The sequence below is a fragment of the Gossypium raimondii genome, chromosome 11 (assembly GCF_025698545.1).
Source record: "Gossypium raimondii isolate GPD5lz chromosome 11, ASM2569854v1, whole genome shotgun sequence".
NCBI lineage: Eukaryota > Viridiplantae > Streptophyta > Magnoliopsida > Malvales > Malvaceae > Gossypium > Gossypium raimondii.
Window position 1 is genome coordinate 48,990,154 of NC_068575.1, and position 9,705 is coordinate 48,999,858.

A 9,705-nucleotide genomic window follows, 5' to 3' on the forward strand; every position below is an offset into this window, starting at 1 on the left:
TGAAATTATGCTAGAAATAAAAAGTATAGGGTCTCTAATGAAAGAATATGAAATTAGATTTTGATCGAAGCTAAATATCAAAATATATGTTTATCCTTAGTTCAATGACTAAATTGAATAAAATGCAAAATATGTTACTTTTTATTTGGATATGGATTGAATGAAATTTGATATTGTTTTATTTATTAAATTATCGATTGTAGTGAAAGATGACGTCGGACCATCGAGAGGGAAAAGAAAAGCGAGAGTCATCGACAATTGAATTGAGATTTCAGTTTGTAGTTTTATGGTTCGAGATCCATTTATTTCTTTACATATTCATTTCATAGTGCATGATTGAATATCGAAGTGAGTGACCACATGCGCGCTTGTACAGAAAACAAATAATTTTATAAAACGATTTAAAAGTGTGGTTTTAACTACAAGCGAGCAATGTTAATTGTAATATTTATAGTATCAATGGAGCACCCGAGTACTCCAAGGATCGAACTCTAGGGATTGTCAAATTGGTAAATGTGTTTATCAAGTTAATTACAAGTTAAACAATTATTAATCTAATTGAGTCGAAAATTATTAGTGCAAATTCAAAAATACAAATTGTTTATAAACTAAATTTAAATTATCAATTAAACAAATTAAGCTACACTTTTTTCCTATTGTTTTAGACAATGTAAATTATTAAAACAATGATTGATTGATTCGTTAATCGCTAACTAAGCAAATAAACCTGTACCGATTATATTTTTTGCCACTCTTAGTTAAGAGTCTCCTCTCGATTTCATCCTAGATTAAAAGATACCACCTAAGCTGTAACAGCTCGTTTTTGGGTCAAGTCGGAATAGTGATTTTGAGACCACAAATCCAAAGTTAAAATATTAATTTTATTATTATATTAAAGTTTACAGCATGATAGAATTATTATGTGAAAGTTTCGTAAAGAAATTTTACTGTTTGAATATTTAATTCGGTAAAAAGGACTAAATCACGTAAAGCGTAAAAGTTGTGTTCTATAAGCTAAAGGTGTCTAATAGCTATAGAACATTAAAGTAAAGGTCCTTAAGTGGTAAATAGGCCATTTATGAGTTAGTAGATGATAGTGGAGTGGCATTTGGTGTAATTACTAATGTTTTTAAAGGATATTTTGGTAATTAGTTAATTAAAAAAAAAGAAAAAAAAACAATTTTAAGCTTATTTTCTCATCTCTTCCACCGAAATAAAAAAAATTTGTTGAGTTCTGCCTATTTTCTTGGCTGTTCGAATGGAGAGGGAAGAAGAGGGCTGCTGCATGTTTAATTTTTGAGCTAATTTAGGAGTTGGTTCCTTAAGAAACTGATCAAGAGTAGGTTCAGCTGCTGTTCGGTAAGTCCCTGCAATGAAACTTTGAAAATGTTTCCATGTTTATTATGTGTTTAATACATGCAAGTAAAATGCAGATTTAAGGATTGTTAAGCAAAGTTATAGTAGTTAAAATACATGTTATTTGTTACCAAAATAATGATGTTAGAAGTGAAGAAGAGTTGATAAATAAATCTATAGTTGGTGTTGAAACCTGCTGTTGAATGCTGATAGTTTCAACATGTAATTGCTGTATTTTATAGTGCAATAAATCTTGGTGTAATTGATCTGCTGCTGTTCTAATTAAAGTAAAATGGTGGTTGATAAATGTCCTGTTTTGTGGTAATAAGCAAAATATAAAGATGGTTGAAATTGACATGCATTACTGTTCGATTTATGTTTGAAGAGTTATTAAATTTTGGAGCTTAAAACAGTTTAATTTAGGATTTACATTTCCAAATTTCAGTTTTAGTAATGTCCCATTATTATTGGTTGAAGCTAAGGAACCAAGCATTTGTTGAAAGGATGTAGGGAGCTAAATTGTCTGAAAATTATTTTTGTCAGCTAGTGAAAATTTAATGTTCAAATGTATATTGATTTTTTTTAGTGTCCGAATGCATGCTAGAATTCAATATGTCCAAATTCACGCTGAAAATTAAAACACTGGAGTGTTTTGTTTAGGTAGGTTGAATGTGTATGATATTCAAACCCGTCTATACACTAGAGTCATTGTTGTACCGTTTCAAACCGGACAAGAAGCCATGTACTTAAAATTGAGCTATCGTGTTGCATGATCTTGTATGGTAAATTAAATGAAAATCGATTATATTGATATCAAATTTTAATACAAAATATAGGTAAGTATTGGATATATGAAATGATAAAAATATTTCAATTATGATGCATGATTTATGTGTATAGAAATGAAATATTTTTCGTGAGAACTCGATTATGTTTATTTGTGAGCATGCCTTTCCCCTTGTTAAGATCCAAAAATGAAGCATGACGTTCAAGGCTCATGTAGCCTCAAACATAATAAGTGCTTGTCGATACTTGCGCAAAATATAGTTGTCATTGATGAGCTTATGTATTCTTTGATGTTTAATGGTAAAATATGAATATTTGATGTTAGATTTTCATATTTTATGAAGTAATTTTTGATGAAAATGCAATTAGAGATTAAATTGTGAAATATTGAAATTATGTGGTTAAAAGTGTAATTTTTGCCAAAATGTGTAAATTATGTTAAATTGAATGAATTAATGATTAAATAAGAAAATTTTATTATTATATAGATTGAGAAAAAAATGAGATTCGGATCTAGAACGGGGAAAACAAAGTATCGGATTAGTCGACCTAATTTGTCGTTACAGCGAACGAGGTAAGTTCGTATGGTAATAACGTATTTAATTTTTTTTATAAATGCTTAATTATTATTAAATTGAATTGAATGATGAATGGTCATGAAAACGAGACGAAATTGGCAGAGTTACGACGTCCAAAAGTCCCGTATGAACCTAAAGAATAGAATAAGATACAAATGTCATAACATTAAGGTTACCAAGATTTGATAACATGTAAGACCATGTTTGGGACATTGGCATTATACTGTGATTACGTATAAGACCATGTCTGGGACATTGGCATCATTATATGATTTCGTATAAGACCCTGTCTGGGACAGTGGCATCGATATGTGATAACATGTAAGACCATGTTTGAGACATTAGCATTGTACTGTGATTACGTATAAGACCCTGTCTGGGACAGTGGCACCGATATGTGATAACATGTAAGACCATGTCTGGGACATTGGCATTGTACTGTGATTACGTATAAGACCATGCCTGGGGCATTGGCATTGTTATATGATTTCGTATAAGACCCTGTCTGGGACAGTGGCATCAATATGTGATAACATGTAAGACCATGTCTGGGACATTAGCATTGTACTGTGATTACGTATAAGACCATGTCTGGGACATTGACATCGTTATATGATTTCGTATAAGACCCTGTCTGGGACAGTGGCATCGATATGTAATAACATGTAAGAACATATCTGGGATATGACATTATACGAGCTATTATGATTTCTGAGTATCCTTAACGATTCTGAAAGATTCAATTTGGCAAAGTCAAGATGAGAATGAAAGTACAATTGAATTAAGTGATACAGATACGTATAGAACCTAAGTGAGAATCATATGAAGGTAATTTGGTAATTTCTTAGTGTATCATGCATATGAAATGAGAAAGATTATGTATAAATATGATTCATGCCAAAATGTGTTTATTTGACTATAATGAGGTATGAATTAAATGATATGTGAGATATGAGTTATAGTTGTGTTAACTAAATATACATATGGCACATGGTGTGCGAAATATTGTTATTTGATGATAATTTACTTGGCTAAAGAAAAGGTGATTATATTGAATAATAAAGTATATTTATATAATTATTTACGCATATGAAAATGTGAATGAAATGATAAGAAGTATTCAAACTATACGTGTTTTGAATGAATAAACTCATGAAAATTTGGATTAATTATGTGCATGAATTTGAAATAGAATGGTGCAATCATATGTATTATATCATACTTTGAATAATTTTTTTAAATACGGTTAGTTAATAACATGAGTTTATTTCTATACGAGCTTACTAAGTCTTAGAGCTTTTTTTTTGTTTATAGAGTTTCGGAGGCTTGCTCGGTTTGGAAGTCGTCGGAGATGTCATCACACTATCCAGTTATGGTTTGACATTTATAAGCTTTGTGATTTTGGTTATATGGCATGTATAGGCTTGAGTCTTTTTGATAAAGGTTTTTGGTGATGGTTCAAGATGACCATTTGATCATTTGGTATATGATGAGTATTTACTTATGAAAAGCATGTTTTAAATAGGTTTGAATGTGAAAATGTGTTGGTTTTCATATTGATTGTAAATTGTCCAATAGGTCCGGTAATGCTCCATAATCCTATTCTAGTGACGGATACGGGTTAGGGGTGTTACATAAGCTCTCCTCTCGGTCTCACCTAGGCATATAGATCTCCTCTTGGTCTCACTATTCGACACAATTATATCAAACTATCTAAGGATAAACTCTCCTCCCAGTCTCGTTTATCTAGATTTTCCACTAGAGACGTCAATTCTAGCGTATTAAGCATTTCGATATAATCAAACAATTAATTAATCAAGTATAAACATTAACTTAAACTAACAAATAACCAATCAACCAACCATCAACAAATTTATCACAAAATCAAACTTAAATTTCAAACAAGCATTTTATCAAACACATGGTAGGTATAAAATAAAAGTAAAGAGTTTGTGAAATGTTCATTTAATTGATAGAAATCCAATGAAGCCTAAGAGTTTGATCATCTCCCTTTACATAGTCTTCAACAATGAGAAAGAAATGAAACAACAAAATAAAATTATCCTAAAAAGAAAAGAGAAAACCTAATCTAAAAAGAAAAGAAAAGAAAAGAAAAACCTAACCTAAAACTATGAAAACTAATGAGAGAAAATTGTTTAGCCACCAAATCTCCAAATACATAACTTATAAAGAAGTATTTATAGTCTACTAAAATTTAACTTTACATTGACCATTATGCCCTTAAATGAAAATAAAGACTTAAGCTTGTTTGGACATAAAATTGCCCTTGCAGTGTTTTCACCCATCAGGTAGTGGTATCATGATACCCAAAGTAGTCTTGAACTTGGGAAGCTTGGGTCTCGGTATCGCAATACCTTGGCTCTAATATTACGATATAATTGTAGTTGGCCATAATTTTTCTCACTTCAGCACTGTCAAGGTTATCACGACTTTTATGCTTGATAACACAATACCCTTTTCCAAGTGATGTTTTCTTCAAATTTGGGTCATTACCGACTCTCTACACCACTTAAGGACATTGTTAGGTTCCTCATGACACGTTTGGCCAATTTGGGTCTCAAAAGAGTATAAAACTTATAGAAATAATAGGATATGTTTGGCATGCCAATAAGGTCTTATGTGTGCTTGTAGGAGATATTTGATGATATGGAGATTATGATAGATTATATTGAGATCCAACATTTATTGTGGATCATCAAGTAGTTTTTGTCTCTACGAGACCTTGGTGTGTTGGAGGGATATATTTTTATATGAATATGCATTTTATGCCTACGGGCTGAGCACTTCAGTGCTTTGGTGTGGTGCAGTTTTGCTCATACAAGCTATCTTGGTGTGGTGTAGCTCACCTGTATATCCGTGTCCATTTTACTAGGATTCCATTCAGTGAAACATTGAAATCAAAACTAAAGAACGTAAAATGAAATAAACTAAATTTTGCTAAACTATTATCATGTATAATTTGAATTAAAATGATATAAAATTTTGAATTGATAATAGTAAATGAAATGATATGATAATATGGAACTATATGAGTGTATATATATAATTCCTGATAATAACGTATATAAAAGATTATGCGATCCATTTAGAATCGAGTTCTGGGACCGAATTGAATACGAATGAGTTAATAGACTCTAGAAAGATATTCAAATGGTAAGTTAAATGGTTAAATGGTATTGATTGAACATGAAAATTGAAGAGCTTAATATCAAAGGTATACATGTTTGATACATAAATGGTTCTGAATGTTTAAATGATATAAAGATTGGCACTTGACAAATGGTATGATTTGGTCAATTCCATTGTAATGTTGAATGGCATGATATGATAATATCAAATGAATTGATGTACAAAATGGTTATATGCATATTTCATATGATATTGGAAGCTTTTGGCATGTATGTGTATGTGAAATGACTAAACATTGAACTTGAATTGGTTAAGTGCATTTAATTAATACTTGTGATATATTGACTTGAATCATGGAAGTAACACTGAGCTTTATCACTCAGCATCTGGTTTGTTTACTCCGTGCGCAAATTTAGGCATACCTCAAAGTTTCGAGGTGTGATTTATCATTCAACCATCAATCCTCGACTCAGCAATATTTGGATAGTCTCTTTTCGTTTCAATATATGGCAAGTACTTGGGTTGTGAATCGGTTATATGGCAAGTACTTGGGTTGTGAATCGGTTTTGTATATTATATGATTATATGGTTAATTAATGCTAGAAATGGTTAATTTTGATATGGTCAAATGGTGTGTTGCGTAATTGAAATTGATATAATATAAGAAAAGTTAAGTTTGCATATGTATATATGTAATGCCTAAAGTTTTGGATGGTTTAAATGGTAGAATGGTATTGTATGATAAGGTTTGTTCTTGAATTAAATGGTTAATTTGATAATTTGGTTACTGATGAAACATTTAATGTAATATTTGAGGTATTGGATGTATGTGATATGTTAAAAACAAGTTGAATATGAATTTGACCGACTTGTGAGGTCATTGCGAATTGGTACCATTTGAACCATTTGGAAATAGGCAGTCACATCACGATGTTGAGCTCCTTAATCTCGAGATAAGATCAAGTTAGTGAGTTGAATCATGACGAGGAACGTCGAAGTCGCGATGTCAACCCGATACTTTGAAAACTTTATAGTTTGGCCCTTAGTTGACCCCAAGTTACCTTAAGAGCTTTCTTAAGCTCGTAAAGGACCTAGCAATGAATAACATATTATGACTGAGTATTATGATTAATAACACGTTTACGTGGTTAAATTGAATCATAGTTGCTCCGACAACGTGTAACACCTCAAACCCGTATCTATCGTCGGAACAGGGTTACAGAGCATTACCGGAGTTTACATAATAATTAAACAGATATTTTATGTAATATAACATTCATGTCGAAAACCAATCGAAATCAAACATATTGTCCCTTATACGAGCCCTCAGAGCCCAAAATACGTATTAAAAACAAGTCGGGACTAAATCGGGTACTCAAAGAATTTTTCAGAAAATATTAGAATTTTTCAAAGCTGCAGGGGTCACATGGCCGTGTGGCCAAGCCGTGTGACTCATATGGTCAATAGACAAGCCCGTATCTCAAGTCGTGTGACCCCTATATCTTCTCAAGAAGGCAAGTCAATATGCTCACACGGCCTAGCACACGGGGCGTGTAACTTGGCCGTGTGACTCAAGTCAGAGAGTTACACGGGTATGGACACGGGCTGGACACAGTCGTGTATCTCTATTTCGAATGGGCACACGGCCTGAAACACGGGTGTGTCTCCTGACCATGTGAGTCACATGGCCTGGCCACACGGCCGTCTGACCCCTGCAGCTTTGAAAAATTCTAATGTTTTCTGAAAAATTCTTTGAGTACCCAGTTTAGTCCGATTTGTTCCTAATACGTATTTTGGGCCCCGATGGCTCTTATAAGGGACAATATGTTTGATTTCGATTGGTTTCCAACATGAATGTTATATTATATGAAATATTTATTTAATTATTCTGTAAACTCCGATAATGCTCTGTAACCCTATTTCGACGAGAGATACGGGTTAGGGGTGTTACACAACAAATGTGGCATCCCATAGCTTGGACCCAGCAATCGGATCGTGTATGAAGTTTTACACTTTTCGTACAAGCCATCCTACTATGTCATATAATGCTATATCATATCATATAGTTTATAGTATATTAATGGTTTATATATATACATCAATGATTGAACATTATAATATCTTGCAATACTATATCTTTTAATAATTATTTTTAAAATACTATATCATTATAGTATTTAAAATACTATATCATTATAGTATATCATTATTTTTAAAATACTATATCTTGCAATACTATATCATTATAGTATTTAAAATATTTTTAAAATTAATATTTTAAAATTTTTGTTTCACTTTATAATTTAACATATAAATTTATTATTAATTACTTTTCCTATTAATAAAATGTTAATATAAATATGCGACGCTTATGGATATATCTTCATAAAATAAAGAATTATATTTTATTTATATTTTATTTTAAGTAATATTATAAAACTATATTAATTGTTAATGTCTATTATGGTTGTTTAGTAAAGGTGTTCATGGTTTGGTTAGGTCATGTTCGAGTCGGATTGGGCCTAAGCATGATATTAACATACTTTATGATTGCCCAAGCCTTGCTAAACTTGAAATATTGACAAAAAAATTTGCCAAAGCTCGTCCATATTTATAAATAGCTAACCTAGACTCATTTTAAACCCATCCATATTATTTTTAATTTAATATTTAATAAATTTATTTATTAAAATTTTATATATAATCATCTTAAAATTAATTTTTAATTTAATATTTAATAAATGTTTACACTATAGAATCTTGTAACGTTGACATAATATCAAAACATTTCTAATATTACAAACAATGAGTGGCATCTAGCGGTGCATAATTGTTACCTAAATTACAATAAGTCATGGTTGGATATAACTTTTTGTGATAATATTATCGTGTAATATATCCTTTTGTCTTTGATATCCAGATTGAGTAGAAGTCATGGATTAGTCATACTTATATAGTTCAATCTCTTATTTCCTATTCTCAAGTAGAATGAAATAAACAAATAAGTTTGATATCATATATAAATTCATATGAGTATGACCATACATTTCTAGTCTCACCCAATCAAGAGGCTTGAGATATCACTCCTATTATGTAAGAGATAAAAATCATATATTGATCATTCATATCCCACTACATGGATTGTGGCATATCTAGCAGCAATCTTTATAGTTCAACCATTTACAAAAGATGTTTGACTATGTTAAAACATATGGTTCACAATGTTGGAACTATGGCGATCTTAAGTCTAAGAATCATATATGCAATTAACACTATGAGAAATGTTGTGACTATTACATAATAATCCAATAAACATTCTAATGGTAGGTTAGTACAATATATTGCTTTCTAATATATACTTATGTGTTGACTTGATATCACATATTCGTAACAACACTTATCATCAACCAAGCATGTATTAATCTCAATGCATTATTGTTGACCAAGCCCAAAATAATACTTGATTAAGAACATTTAAGAATAAAGATATTATTCTTAAGACTTTATCATTATACAATTTATTTAACACAAAAATAAAGACCAAAAATAATAATGACAACATCTTTATTAATAAATTAAGTAAATAAGTATGTTATTATAATCATCTTTATTATTGGCCTTTAGGCATGTAACAACCCGAATTTGGGGATAGTCGGATTAGTGGTTTCGGGACCACAAATTCAACGAGAAAAAAAAATTATTTTCATTATATTTTTATGGTCTACGATTTCACAAAATGATTTCGTGAAAATTTCGTTCGAAAATTTTAACGTTTGGGCACTTAATTTAGTCAAAAGGACTCAATTGTAAAAGCGCAAAAGTTGAGTTTTTTATG

At 30.8% G+C, this 9,705-nt stretch overlaps 1 long non-coding RNA gene across 1 annotated transcript; it reads left to right on the forward strand.

Annotated features, from left to right (window-relative positions):
* The first annotated feature begins 1,237 nt into the window (after positions 1-1,237).
* Positions 1,238-4,260, forward strand: LOC105803405 (uncharacterized). Its single transcript, XR_001136445.2, has 3 exons — positions 1,238-1,359; positions 2,631-2,716; positions 4,035-4,260. It is a non-coding gene; the product is annotated as an uncharacterized LOC105803405 (long non-coding RNA).
* The last annotated feature ends 5,445 nt before the right edge of the window (positions 4,261-9,705 follow it).